This window comes from Camellia sinensis, chromosome 8 (assembly GCF_055761805.1).
Source record: "Camellia sinensis isolate YWXY chromosome 8, ASM5576180v1, whole genome shotgun sequence".
NCBI classification, from domain to species: domain Eukaryota; kingdom Viridiplantae; phylum Streptophyta; class Magnoliopsida; order Ericales; family Theaceae; genus Camellia; species Camellia sinensis.
Genome location: NC_138968.1, coordinates 161,428,279 through 161,444,895, shown reverse-complemented (window position 1 = coordinate 161,444,895; position 16,617 = coordinate 161,428,279).

Genomic DNA, 16,617 nt, shown 5'->3' with positions numbered 1-16,617 from the left:
CTTCTCGGGGTGTAATACCTCGGTTGTACCCACTAATCGATTTTTCGCAGCCTTGGCTTAACACTTGAAAATAATATTTTCACAAGTGTTTATTTACAACTTGATACTCCATTTTTAGCAAGACTTCTGTCTTCAAATTTCTTCCAAGTCTCGGCAATGTGGTAATTCCGGCAAGTATGTAGATACTTCTTTCAACATAACCTTGGCCGAACTTGTAAATTTTTATCAAAAATTTCAACAGGTATTTAAACCAATCTTTTTTCCCAGCTTAACTTCAACTTGTAAATTATCTCAGAATTTCAACAAGTGTTAATCTTCGTTTCGGTTTAACTTCAATTTGTCAAATTTTCTTAAGTTTAAACAAGTGTTAAACATTATCTCGGCTTAATTTCAACTTGTAAACTTTTCTCAAGTTTAAACAAGTGTTAAACCTTAATCTTTAACTTGTAAACTTTTCTCAAGTTTAAACAAGTGTTAAACCTTAATCTTTAACTGCGTTAAACATCATCTCGGTTTAACTCTGCTTGTAAACTTTTCTCAAGTTTCAACAAGCGTTAAAGATCATCTCAGTTTAACTCTGCTTGTAAACCTTTCTCAAGTTTAAACAAGCGTTAAAGATCATCTCGGTTTAACTCTGCTTGTAAACTTTTCTCAAGTTTCAACAAACGTTAAACATCATCTCGGTTTAACTCTGCTTGTAAATTTTTCTCAAGTTTCAACAAACGTTAAATATCATCTCGGTTTAACTTCAACTTGTAAATTGCTACAAATTTCAACAAGTGTTAAACAATAATCTCGGTTTAACTTCAACTTGTAAACTTTTCTCAAGTTTAAACAAACGTTAAACATCATCTCGGTTTAACTCTGCTTGTAAACTTTCTCAAGTTTCAACAAGCGTTAAACATCATCTCGGTTTAACTCTGCTTGTAAACTTTTCTCAAGTTTCAACAAGCGTTAAACATCATCTCGGTTTAACGTCAACTTGTAAATTGCTACAAATTTCAACAAGTGTTAAACAATAATCTCGGTTTAACTTCAACTTGTAAATTGCTACAAATTTCAACAAGTGTTAAACAATAATCTCAGTTTAACTTCAACTTGTAAACTTTTCTCAAGTTTAAACAAGCGTTAAACATCATCTCGGTTTAATTCTGCTTGCAAACTTTTCTCAAGTTTTAACAAGCGTTAAATATCATCTCAGTTTAACTCTGCTTGTAAACTTTTCTCAAGTTTCAACATCATCTCGGTTTAACTCTGCTTGTAAACTTTTCTTGTCACGCCCCACTTTTTATTACTCGAAGTCATTACCAAGTTCATTAACTTAATTCAATTTCAGAGATAACATGCGGAAATAAACTCAAATGTTCAACTAAAAGGAGTGAACAACAACTCTCTCTTTCGAATGCTAATTAAATACAACATGAGTATTTTGAATAAGTTGCCCTCAGGCTTACAACATTAAATAATCAAATGAAGGGTACAACCCTTTTTCATATATGGCATTCTGCCTACAACAAAGAGGCCCCGTGGCCAACAAATAAGAAGATCCAAATCTTGTAGCACATCCTGCTAAACACCTGAAAAAAAAATTCAACAACGTGGGATGAACATATAGTCCAGTAAGGATCTCAACATGGCCCTCAACAATAACAACATACAGATAGCTATGATCATGAATACTCAATCTCATACTAAAATAGTAATGTGACAGTTTACACAAAATATACATAATATTGCGTTTTTCTCGAAAACAACCATTTCAATCAACGCCATAGGCGATTCATCTTTCCTTTTTCCTTTCATTAATCTCCGCTCGCAATCTTTCATAGCATTAACAATTACTTAGGAAATAAATTCACTAAGACCATTACTCTCTCCCATTTCCCAAAAATACAACATGTGTACCTTTTTCAAAACATAATTTCAAATATTCAATTCCCTTCAATTCCCAAAGACAAAAAGACGTTTTGGTTTCTTTAAAACACAATCATATCTATACATGCAAACCCTGAATAAAAAGGAGATAACAAATCATCGACATGTATAAAATCAACAGATGAGGCAACCTGGCCTTCTAAAATTTACAATGAACACAATCCAAGATGTTCCTAGATGTGCAGAAACAACAACCACAAAACTTCGCTCTACTAGCTATGTGCATAGTAAGCCAAAGATACACCTTACACAGCAACAAGCCAGTTTACCAAGCGCTAGCTGGAAGGGTATGGTGCCTCCGATTTTTAGCGCAGTTAGTTCTCCAGGCGCTAGCTGGAAGGTAACGGTACCTTTAATTTTAAGCGCGGGGTATAAAATCAACAATCACAGTACAACGGGGCATAACCAACATGTATATTGCATACACATAAACTATCAAGATACCAGCAATGTGTTAAAGTGGATGAACACACAGGTGTAATGCACACACGACAATTCAACACAACCACCTTATCCTCCACCGATGACCAAGGACAAAACCTCTAGATGCATATATATTGTATATCTATTAACAGACTCAATTATCATGAGATCCCAAACCCATCAACAACCCAAGCATGGTAGCTACAAATTAATTCCCCCAAATATGTGCACTCGACATGCATGATACAACAATCCAGTTCCCATATTTATTTTCTATGACTCACATAGAGTTAAAATTTCATTCTTCACTTTCAAAATCAACTTTCATAATTTTCCAAATCAACATGTTCCACCACTTATTCCAAAAACACATTTCTCATTTCCCCAAAATCAATTCCATTCCTTTCATAACCTTCCAAATTAATTATGTAAATTAAGTCATAATTATTAAGTTAGGGTTTTTCTCCCTCTTCCTCAACATTGACCAAAAAGGTTCAATCATCAACAATAAACAACAAAGACCTCATTTGAGACCCAAAATACACAAGTATTTGCCCAAAGAACAAAACCCCTCTTTTAATATATCAAGACACATATAAATTAGGGCTTTTCTATATTTCAACAACAACATGCTATTTTATGCCACAAATAGTCCAATGAACAACCAAAGACAATAAATCCATTTTTAATCAACCAACTCTAGGTTCCCTCATGATTTTCAAACAAACCCAACATAGGTGTGGTTTTCATGCAATACAAAACTACCACATGTCTATCTATAGACGAAGTATTGAAAAAGAACAAGGAAATCCCTACCTCAAATGTAGAACTCAAGGAGAAGAAGAGCAAAACTCGGAAGTGCTCTAAATCCCAAATTTCTTAGATTAAAACGAAGCCCTCGACGATCAACACAACTTTTATAAAGGCCAAAGGGTAGGAAAACACTCTAACTAGATCAATCCTAAGAGAGAAGTTAGGTTTTAGAGTGAGGTGCTCTCCAATGGAGGTTTTGAAAAAGTAAGAGAGAGAAAGGAAACCAGAAAGTGATCAAAAAAGTGATTTCACGGACTGATATAAAAACAGGTCCGCTCGAGCGTAAAACACCCCGCTCGAGCGTCAGACACAGGTTCACGCTCGAGCGTCCAAAGATCCGCTCGAGCCCCGGATGCACTCTCCCAGAATTTTCTACAGACGTCTAAAATGCTGAGAGAAGGAAATTCACGCTCGAGCATCCAAACTGCCGCTCGAGCGGAGAGGCAACAACAAAAGCCCGCTCGAGCGTCAAATCGCCGCTCGAGTGGATAGACCAAAACCTGGGCAAAAATTCTAAGTTTTAAAACACGACCAACTTATTCCCAACTTGCCCAACACAACCCAAAACTCTAACACAAAGAGTAAGGGATAGAAATGAAGATAAGACAACAACGAATCTACAGAACCGAGTCCGGATTACAGTTAAACAACAACAGGGAATACCGAGATCGCTATATTTCTTAAGTTTCGACAAGCGTTAAATATCATCTCGGTTTAACGTTAACTTGTAAATTGCTACAAATTTCAACAAGTGTTAAACAATAATCTCGGTTTAACTTCAACTTGTAAATTGCTACAAATTTCAACAAGTGTTAAACAATAATCTCGGTTTAATTTCAACTTGTAAATTACTACAAATTTCAACAAGTGTTAAACAATAATCTCTCTTCTCTTTGCCCCCTGCATGGCTTTCACATGCTCTTTTATGGACCTTATAAAAGGTTTTCAACCTGGCTAACTACAGTCTGACCTTGTATGTTTTCTTTTTATCTTCTGGGATTTGAGATTTGCTCATTGAGCTCTTCTCTTCTTGGGCTTAAGTGCCGAGGTCTTGTCTGCTGGAATCTTGGATCTACTCTCTTAGGTTGAGCTCTTCTCTTCTCGGACCTACTCATCTAGGCTGAGATCATGCCTTCTGGGATCCGGGATCCAGGATCTGGAATCCGGGATCTGCTCACTTAGGATGAGCTCTGTCTTCTCGGACCTACTTATTTAGACCGAGATCTTGTCTTCTGGGATCCGGGATCCAGGATCTGGAATCCGAGATCTGCTCACTTGAGCTGAGCTCTTCTATACTTGAATGTCATCTCTGTTAGGTTTTATTCTTGGCAATCCCGTTTGACAAAACTCCTTTCAGTTGTATTTATTTTCGCACTTTTTATTTCAGTGAGGCTATGAGTGTTTAGATGCGAATCCAACCCGAATTGTGCTTTTCAGAGAAGTTTGTGATGCTAATACTTTCAAGATTGCCACTTCGCTGATTATGACGGGGATCGAGCTGCCCAGTCAGCTCGCGGGGGTCCAGGGGGCAGCGCCCCTTGGCGGGTCCGGGGCAGCGCCCCCGAAGCAAAATGTAAAAATGCATTCAAAATTTCTTGTCCGCTCGAGCGGACATACCCGCGCTCGAGCGGATAATCCCTGGTTCCAGCAGTTTTGGTCGCCTGCAAAAGTACTGAGATGTGTGATTTTGCGCTCGAGCGGACCTCTGTTATATCACGCGCATATTTTGCTGAAGCCGCTCGAGCAGGCTGTTTGGCGCTCGAGCGGAGATCGCGGGACAGATTCTATAAATTCGCGTGTTGGGTCAGATTTTAGGATAACTACTCCAGATCTTCTTTTTGGTTTCTAGGGTTTATATCTGGGGATACTTTGTGAGTTTTCTTTGATGTTTTATTGAGTATCCAACTCATGATTTAAAGAGAGTACATCAAAGGTTGTGTTTTGTTCTACAAAAGAGAGAGTTATTCTTCGGTGGATTCTGAAGAATTCGAGCCTGAAGCTTTGGTGGATTCCGAGGTGGCTCATCGTAAAGACAATTCCGAGGTGAAGACGGGTTGGAAGAGGCACATAGAGGTTGGTTCAATTAGGCGTTGCGGATTCGCTAGGTAATTGAGAGTATACTTGTGTAATTCCTTTAAATCTTCTTAGTGGATTGTTTTGTGGCTGTTGCCCGTGGTTTTTTGATCACAGTTGGAGGTGTCCAATTGTGGTTTTTTCCACGTTAAATCGTTGTGTCTCTTTGTCTTGATTGTTTGATTGTTTGATTGGGATTGTTATATTCTGCTTAAAATTGATACAAAATCACAAATCAACATCTAGGGGATTTCTAGATTTTTCAATCTCCTTGGGAGCACTCATGCCCCTTGTCTTTGCGTCCCTTCTGGAAGGGTTTTCACTCTGTTTATATCGACACATTCTCCATCTTTGCTAAACTTGTCGTTTCCGATACGTTGATCTTGTACAATGATGGTCATTTATTCTCCTTTTTTTCCCATAGACAGCACCAAATTATGTGAGTGATTTTCTGACCACACTGCAATCTTAGTATCCAGCTGGAGAGCACGGGCATAATAGATGGCACCTGACTAACCTGCAACAAAAGAGAAGACTCCGGTGGTGGTTCGCCACCCGGGGGTACTCCGACAATCAAGTCAGTACTCAATATCTCTCAAAGATAATCAATAGTGTTAAACTTTCTAGCTTGAGCATAAAAAGCATACCTTAGATCCATGGGGGTGCCTCTCTTTTATAGTTACCTCAATCCTAATCCCAATAGAAACCTGACTTCTATGGATTCCTGTTCAATACTTACTTTGAACTCCTCAAGAGATAAAGATAAACTCCCTAAGAGCTTTATCCTTATCTTGGCTAAGTCTCCTCTTTATTCTAGGACTCTTGTCCCTTATCCCTTATCTGCTTATCTCGAATTCCGATATCTTCGAAGATAACCTCGGCCTAATTGAGATGATCTCGGCATAACGACCAGAACACGTGGCACCTCGGCTGACACGTCGGCGTCACCTTGCCATGTGTTGGTATTCAGAAAATATATTCCACAGACATGATTGATGATTTCGACTATTATTAAAAATAAAATGTTGATGACAAGTGAATTCAGAATTTTTTCTTCTTTTTATATTTATGGATAAATTGTTAGTAAGACACAACTATGTAGTGGGAGTGACAGTTTCCAAATTTTAAAAAAAATAAAATAAAAATTATCTATAAATCTCATTTTAAAAAATAATAATCCATTTAATTCTAAATATTTTTTTGTAGACCAATTAGTTTAATTGATTTTAGAAAAATAGATTTAATATATTATTTAAAAATTAAATTTACAGTTATATCCTTATTATGTTTTCTTCTCTTTTTTTTTCTTTTGTACTAGAAAGATAATGTACACAATTTATGACAATTAAATTTAGAATGAATTTTTATATGAGAATTTTTTTATTTGAAAAACATTTCAAAAGAAGTACAAAAATCTCTTAGTAAACTTGGAATAAATGTATAATTTCAAACTATAACACTCCCATATAATACTCAAACATAACACTTTAATGTAACACTAAAATGTATATATGTACATATATATATATATATATATATAGTGTACTTTTTCCAAACGTAACACTCTAATATAACACTCCATGTAACACACAAAAAAATTCCTTAGTGCACGTTTTTTAAATGTAGCACTCCAAAAAAAGAATATGGGATTCTTCAAACCATTCCAAAATGATGTAGGATTCTTCAAATCATTCCAAAAGAAGTACAAAAATTCTTTAATAAGTTTTGAGCAAATGTATAATTTCAAATTGTGAGTGTTACGTTTAGAAAATTACATTAAGAAATTTTTTAGTACTTTTGTGTATGTTACATTAGAGTGTTACGTTTGAAATTACATTGATTGGAGTGTTACGTTTGGAAAAAGTACACTAAGAAGTTTTTTTTGTATATTACATTAGAGTGTTATCCTTAAAAAAAGTGCACTAATGAGTTTTTTTTGGAGTGTTACGTTTTTACGTTTAGAAAAAGTGCACAAAAGAGTTTTTTAGTATTTTACATTAGATGTTACATCAATGTTACATTAGAGTATTACATTTTTTTTTTCGTAATATGGGATTTGTTGTAGGAGAGAAAATTCAAAACATCTATAGTGTGAATTGTCTAAATGTAAAATTTTACATTAACGCTATGTTTGTTTGAGAGATTTGGAGAGGGATTTGAAAAGAGAAAGAAAAAAGATGTGCGAAACTAGGTGAAATATATGTATGATTTATTCACATTTCACTTACTTTTTGTATTTTTCTTTCCAAATCCCTTCTCAAATCTCCCAACCAAACACAGTATAAGAGAAATTCACTTTTATCATTAGAAAATTAAACCTAAAACATATAAATGATTACTCTTTTATATAATTTTCACTTTAATGAGATCATTGGATTCATAGGAAAAAAATGAATGATTAAACAGTTTACAAATTATATTTTAGAATTTATTGGCACTTCAAAAAAAAAAAAAAAAATTCTTAATTCAATATTCTCTTGGAAATTGGGATGGCTTCATTAGGCCCACGAAATGATTATCCGAAATTGGAATGAGCTGGCATTCGTGGGCCCACCAATTGGGCTAGTAAGTCAAACGAGAGAAACCCATAATAATTGGGTTTGAAGGCAAGTGTGAAACATTAACAGGTGTGCCTCTTTTGATTGGCTCCACAACCGGTTTTGTGGGTTATGGGCCAGTCCAGTAAGAAGACAAAGAGCTTGTTTGGGAGGATATTGCGTTAAAGTAGTCATATAAGAAAAAATATGTTATTTTATTTAAGTAGAACAAAATATCATATCTAACTCATAATAATTTTATTTTTTATCTTACAAAAATCAAAAAATTAAAAAGTCTATCCAAAACGAGACTTTTTAACTCCAAATTAAAAAAATAAAAAAATCAACGCACATCTCAAACTAACTCAAAGCCGAGCAAGCTAGCCAGTTACTCATGGTTTATTTTTGGAAATTACATCATACTTACGTTATGTATAATACTGAAGCCTGTTAGTTTGATTCAAAACCTTCATTTTGCACCACAGTTTGAGCACCAAGGATCCTCTAGAGTGATTTTTTTTCTAAAGTTAAAACTCTAGAGGATCCTTGCTCCAGTTTGAGGATATCCCAAGATGGAAAGTAAGTTAAAAAGTATCATGTGTGTGGGGTAACATTTACGTTTTTAGTTTATATTTATAAAAATTTTATAAATTGATTTTTGTTTATTTTTTTGTTTATTTTTAGAAAAACATAAACTACAAACTTGTTTGGTAATTGACAAAATATTTTAAAAAAAATTAAAATATAAAAAAGAGTGAGAAATGGCAAGTGATGGCAAGTGGCGGCGAAAAGACGGTGGTGAAAAGTGGTGACGGTGGGTGGTGGGTAGCTAGTGGTGGGTGGATGGGTGGGTGGTGGTGGTGGTGGGTGGGTGAGTGACAGTGGCGGGTGGGTGGTGGTCGCGAGTGGGTGGTGGTGGTGGCGGTGGTGGTGGGTGGTTGGTGGTGGTGGCGGTGGCGGTGGCGGTGGCAAGTGGGTGGCGGATGGCGGGTAGGTGGTGGTGGGTGGGTGGGTGACGGTGGCGGGTGATGGGTGGTAGTGAGTGGGCGGTGGTGGTGACAGGTGGTTGGTGGTGGTGGCAAGTGGGTGGCGGATGACGGGTGCGTGGTGGTGATGGCGGGTGGGTGACGGTGGCGGGTGGTAGGTGGGTGGGTGACGGTGGCGGTTGGTAGTGAGTAGGTGGTGGTGGTGGTGGTAGTGGCAGGTGGGTGGCGGGTGGCGGGTGGGGGGTGGTGGTGGTGGTGGTGGGTGGGTGGGTGACCGGTAGCGGGTGGTGGGTGGTAGCGAGTGGGTGGTGGTGGCAGATGGCGGGTGGTGGCGGGTAGGTGGCGGGTGGGTGGGTGGGTGGGTGACGGTGGCGGTTGGTAGCGAGTGGGTGGTGGTGGTGGTGTTAGTGGCAGGTGGGTGGCGGATGGCGGGTAGGTGGCGGTAGCGGCGGTGGTGGTGGTGGGTGGGTGGGTGACGGTAGCGGGTGGTGGGTGGTAGCGAGTGGGTGGTGGTGGTGGTGGGTGGTGGTGACAGGTGAGTGGATGGCAGATGGCGGATGGTGGCGGGTGGGTGGGTGGGTAACGGTGGCAAGTGGTAGGTGGTAGCGAGTGGGTGGTGGTAGCGGTGATGGTAAGTGGGTGGCAGATGGCGGGTGGTGTTGGTGGTGGCGGTGGTGGGTGGGTGGGTGACGGTGGCGGGTGGTAGCAAGTGGGTGGTGGGTGGTGGTGGCAGGTGGGTGGCGGGTGAGTGGTCAGTGATGGTGGTGGCGGCGGCGGCGGCGGCGAGGGGTGGGTGGTGGTGGCGAGTGGGTGGCAGGTGGGTGGTGGCTGGTGGGTATTGGTGGTGGGTGGTGGTGGCAGGTGGGTGGTGAGTGGTGGTGGTAGGTGGGTGGTGGGGGTGGTGTCGGAAGACGGTGGTGGAAAATGGTGGCAGGTAGTAGCTAGTGTTGGGTGATAAAAAAAAAAAAACTCAAAACTTAAAACGGAAACACTTTTTTTGTGTTTTTATTTATTGGTCAAATTTATAAATTGAGACCATTGATTTATAAATCAAAAATTTTACCAAACAAGTTTTTATTTGAATTTTTAAAATTTTTGTAAATATAAACAGAAAACTGAAAATGTAAGTGTCACCAAAAGGCATCTTAGATTATTATTTTTTTATTTTTTATTTTTTTTTCCAGGTTTTAAGTCATACAATAAGATGTTAAGAGATTAATATGTTAAATTATAATAAAAATGTCATGACCACTCCATCAATTTGAATGTTAAATTTCTAATCTTCTTATTGTCCCATGGAACAGTTGCATGGACCATTGGGTCAACTATCTCGTCCTTATTTGAAAAAGTTAAGGAAGTCATATTTTGTTCTTTTTCCAAAAAAAAAAAAAAAAAAAAAAAAAAATTAGTGATCTTTTTAAAAATTAGCGGCATTTTTTTTTTTCTCATTTTAATATAGAAAGGTCATTGATTTTTTAAGTTTTCGTAAAAAAATCTAATTAAAAGTTCAGTAAAGATAAGGGAAAAAGGCGGAAAAAAAAAAAGACCTTCGGGAACTTTTTCAATTTTATTTTAGAGATTTTCTAGTTTACCCAAAATAGAAGTTTTTTGTAAAATTAAAGAAGAGTCAAAATAAAAAAATAAAAAAAATCAACATATTTGCAAAAATTAAAAAAGAGTTCACTAAAAATGAAAAGAAAAAAAAATCAACTTACTTGCAAAATTATTTAATTCAATTCATCTGAAAATCAAACACTCCGAATATGAGATTATTTTTAGATATTAGTTATTCCTACCCCTCTTTCTTCCCAATTCAATCTCTCCAATCCAAGCAACTCCAACGGGGGGGTTATTATTTAGGGGAATTAGTAGTATATATTTCTTTGAAAAAGAAATTAGTAGTAAATTTTAATAATTAAAATTATTTTGAAAAGAAAATACTAATATGTAAATTCCCCTATTAATTAAGCTGCTACAGTACATCAAAGTAATTAAGTTCTTTAACAGTAGTTGGAAAAGATGAGATGATATTTGTATAAAAAAATGACAAAAATAGATCAAATTTTAATATTTTTATACTATAACAAAAGTCAAAATTTAATAATGACATATCAAATTTAACATTAGGAATTTTTTATTCAAATTTGCATATATACAACATAAAACAATTGCAACTCTTGTCCTGAGTGTTTGATGAGTGTGTCACAAATAATTGATCAGGTTCATTGAAAAAACAAAAAAAAGCTAGATAAAAAATTGAGTGAAAGTGTGCCTAATCTGAATACTTCTAATTGTTAAAAAAACTTACCCAAAAAGAAACATAAAACAATTGCATATGAGATAGATATTTTTGTCCATGGCCATTGGCCAAAAATTGATCCAAAATATCTTACATAAAAAAAAGGGGTGAATTACATTAATAGTCCCTATAGTTTGGGACTTGTATTATTTTGGTCATTCACTTTTCAATTGTGACACATTTGACTCTGAATTTTGAATCTTATTCCAAATAAGGACAATTGAATATATCATTAGATTTTTCAAGCGTAAAATCGTCAATTTGATAAAATATAAATTATTTTGACAAAAATAAATGTTAAACAAATATTTTTAAATTTTTAAAAATTATTTCTATCCACTAAAAATAAAATTATGTAAAATTGATAAATCTTTTAGACATTTATTTATTTATTTTACCAAATTAATTTTTATTATATGTTTGGATGATGATCATCTAAAATTAATTTTTAAAAATTAATCATGTAATTTTTATTAATTTTAATCAATTTTACATAATTATATCATTGGTGGATAAAAATAATTTTTAAAAAATTAAAAATATTTTTTTGATATTTATTTTTATCAAATTAGTTCATATTTTATTAAATTGACGATTTTACCATTGAAATTTAAATAATAGTATCTTCAATTGTCCTTATTTGAAACAAGATTCAAAATTCAAGATTAAATATATCATAATTAAAAAATTAAAGATCAAAACAACACAAATTTCAAATTATAAAAATTATTAATGTAATTTATCTTAAAAAAAAATAAAATCCATGGTTCCACCTTCAAGTCACATTTCACGTGTGACTCCCTGACCCTCACCAACTCTCTTTACCTTTATTTGTACAAAGCCTTTGAAAAGACCTAACAAAGGAATTCCGTAACTCAAGCTATGAAGCAAACGCAACACCTACATCTATTTTCTATTTATAAAACAAATGCTTAAGTTGGTATAGACACTTTTTTTGGGTCATATTTCTTATTTCTTTTTTTGTTTTCTTCCGAAAATAATCCTAATAGTTTAATGACTATCTATAGAAAGAATTTACCTAGAGAAAACTGATTCATACATTCGAAATTTCACAAATGATTTCTATTCATTCTCTCTATGGATAAATCTATTATACTATATCCATAATAACTTGATATTTCTTGAAAATTTTGATTTTATATATTTAAAATCTTACAAATAATTTCTATTAATTTTCTCTATTGTTAATATATATATATATATATATATATATTTACATATGCATTTTGTGTACACCTACCTCTAACGTATATAATATGGGGCCGTGTAACTGTAAATGTGTCCTTAGAACATAAGAAAAAGACAAAAGATATGTCAATCTTGAGACATTTATTACTGAATACACTTAAAAGTTAAAATACTTTGTAATATTTTTACACTTTTTTAATACATTTGATCACTATTTCAATATTAATAAATGTCATGAGAGCACTTGTTAACATTTTCATAAATATATTTTAAAATTTTAGATTACATGACATTACACTATCGTTTAATATGAAGAAAAATACATATCAGTGGTGTTTGAAAAAATAATTGCACACTGTTAAAAAAGTTTAAAATTTTAATTATTAATATTTGTAAAATTTATCATTAATTTGTAATTTTTTTTTCAAAATTTCACTGATATGTATTTTTTCGTACCGTGTTATTACGGTGTGGGACTGCCTGATGATTTTTATTGTGACGGAAACATATGTATAATGCGACTCTAACCAACAAGATAACTCCAATATTGTTATAAAAAATTAAAATAATAACAAGTTACACTTCTAGGAATCAATGGACTTTTGTAATTCTTAAATTATAATTGCGTAAATATAATTATCTTCATATAATAAGTAATTTTTTACTGATTGATAAAAAAATAATAATAATTAAGTAAACCCAATACAACACAATTGTGATCCAATTAAACCATTCACAACATAATAATGAATAAGGTAAGCAACAAAAACTTGAATGCCTAAATCAAATTCAGTAATGAATTAGACAGTTACAATACTTAAGATGGAAGAATTATAATTCTTAATCAAAAAGAAAAAGAAGAAAAGTTTGCACCGACAATGTAAAATTCAAGACAAGGATTATCAAATTTGATCTCTATCCCTTTCGAAGTGGCTATAACAGCATCGATATTTATTAACGGTGGTGCTACATGCACCAATTAATATACTAACTAGTGTATCAACACTAATTATGACCCTATTAATGACTCCACTCATTAATCACATTATAAATACTAAAAACCTCTTAAATTATGTCACATCATCAATTAGTACACTAGTTAATATACTAATTAATGCATATAACATTATTCATCTATTAATTTAACAGAGCAGATACAAACCCCCTCACATTTTCACCCCCACCACCCCCACACACACGTGGAGGTTGGTGAGTGGAGGAGAAGAAGACAAAAAAAAAAAAATTCAACCAATGAGAGACTGAGGGGGTCGTGGGGTGGCTGCCAAAAGGGGTCTAAGTCTTTTTTGTTAATTTAATCACATCTACGAACTCCTTATTTCGATTATTGTCCTTCAACAATTTCCTCACCCAACAATGAATATGATGTAAGGGATAAAAGGGATGATTGAAATTTATTTATTTATTTTATTTTTTCTCTAAAATGATACAAACTTGATACAACAATTCATGCACAATTCATGATTTAAAGCTCAAGATTGAAGAACAAATTGAGATTCACATTAACAGTGTAACTTGAAGGAATTTTTGCAAAACAATTACTTATAAATTTAATTCAATTTATACAGATTTATGTGGCTAGATTTGTAACAAATATAAAAAAACATTTTGCAAACACTTTTTAGAGGGATCCTATGTTTCCATCTAGTGGCGTAGTTAAGAAACTAAATCAGAATGAGTTTACAACTTTAATTTTTTTTCTTCATAATCAACAATAAGAAGATAATAATATTTTTTGAATTAATATTAAGTGCAAAAACTTAAATAAATTATTACAAAAGTATTTCATATAAAATTTTACAATTAATTTCGAGTAAAATCGAAAAGAAAGTATTCATGTAATTAGTGTATCATGGACAATGTAAAAAAGTCATATATTTAAGTGTTAAAATAAATTATATAATGGTAAGATAAATTAAATTTTTACAAAATTTGAATAAAAATTACATATAATAGTTATATCACGTCATCATTAATATATGAATCACCAATCAATAATAAAGCAACATATGAAAGGTGAACTTTATATGCAAATATAACTAATACTCTAGTCATTTTTACATATATAGTGAGATTAATTATATTTGTATATTAATAATGATAGATATTATCTTTATATTGAATTTTTTTACAAAAACATTTCCATATATAAAAATATAATTTGTTATAGCCATTTCATTTTAAAAAAAACAATCATTATTACTCTCGTAAATTTAAAAAATATCATTGACGTTTTATTTTAAATATTATTTTTATGTAAAATTTTATTTATATACATATAAAAAAAATCTGGGATACATGATCCCCCGGTCACCCCTTCCATGCATATGGGGTCACTGCTGTGCGTGAGGCACAGCAGTGACTGTGGTGCATCCATTTGAGGTGTATTATGACCTTATTTTTATGATCCAAACCGTCCATTTTGTAGGGTTTGTTGAGTACTTCATGCCTACAGAAAATCATATTAATCGGATATCAATAACTATATGATCGAATTGCATATTATTTATGTTATTTCTCAAAATAAAACTTATTATTTATTTTTTTTGGTTATCGATCATATAGTTTTTGATATCCGATTAATATGATTTTTGGTAGGCATGAAGTACTCAACAAACCCTACAAAATGGACGATTTGGATCATAAAAATAAGGCCATAATACACCTCAAATAGATGCACCACAGTCACTGCTGTGCCTCACGCACAGCAGTGACCCCTTATCCCGTTTCCATCCAAACTAGCTTGCTTTCATTGGTTATAATTTCCCATGGATATAAATGGTTCACATGTCTTTAAACATAATTGAATGGAGATCAACCCAACAAATATATATATATATATATATATAAAATTAATTAAATTGATCTTCTTGTTGAATTGTGTGCCCACGACCCATAATTTTATGTTTGTGTTTGACAATTATAAAAATATAAAAGAATAACATAGTAGAAAATTAGTTAACAACTACACAAATCAAATTAAAATATATATATATATATACAAATCAAATTTGTTAACTGCTAAAAAAAAAAAAAGAAAGAAAAATGCTTTAAAAAAAAAGAGAAATGCGATTTATTATTGAATTTATTTCATTTTCTATGTATATTTATGTAACAAAAATTATCTGTGTATATAAAACCTACTATATTTTTTAAATAAAAAAAAAACTTTGTATGCAACATGAAAAACTACATAAAAAATAAAAATAACTTTGGGTGAAATATTCTTAAAAAAATAATTAAAAAACAAAAGCATTAAACAAAATGTAATAAACAATTGGAAGTTTGGGAAACCTCATGCAATTCTTGTTAGAATTGATGAAAGTTCTTTAATGTGACATAAAGATAATTAGGGCTTATGAGATATTAAATTGGAGAGAGAGAAGCACTAATTAGTTCCCATATAAGTTGCAAGTCTTGTAATTGGAAATTTTTTTTGAATGCGATGGTAATACCATGTCATCATTTTCACCGTCTAATAATTTCTCTCAATTTATTTTACATATATAAGTGTCACTTAAAAAGGAAATTCACCCTCCACATATAGAATTTATTATTTGTTGGTGATATATACTGAATTTTCATTCAATTAGAAGAAGAAAAAAAAAAGTTGCACATGGGTTAGTTAACACATACATATGTATTTATTAATTATGGATTTAAGAGCCTTCACTTCTCACTACTCACCATTTCTACTACATATTTATAACATGCACATGCAACATCTTCGTCCCCTTACATGGTATTTTTTTCTTGTTTTATTTTTTTAATTATCTAATTTAATCTGTGTCAGTTATTCAAATTAGAAGGATGGAACAATGTTTTGAAAACCGGACCGGTGAGCGAACCGGAAAAGTGACCGGGTGGACGGGTCACCGGTTCAACCGTCGGGTCAAACCGGTCGAACCGTGACGTCATAATTAATATTATATAATTAAAAAATATAATTAAAAATTATAAATAAATAAAAATATATATAAATAGTCAAATAAAAATAAAAATTGTTGTATAATATTTATTAATAATATTTAATAAAGTTATAATTGATAAAAAAAAAGTCACTTGTTTTAAAGAAATTAAAATTTTTAAGCATTCCCTCCAAACAAATTGATTCAATGTTAGGTTTAATTTTGGAGGGAAATGAAATTTTCAACTCTCCCTCCCATCAATATGTTTCAAATAATTTGATTGAATCCCACATAGAATTTTGTAGGTTCTTTTTGAAATTTTTTCTCCTATAAATAGGAATAGACTTTCATAATCTTCTCCAACTTCCAATGAGACTCTTTCTTATGAGAGGAGACTCTTGAAGTAAGAATTTTTA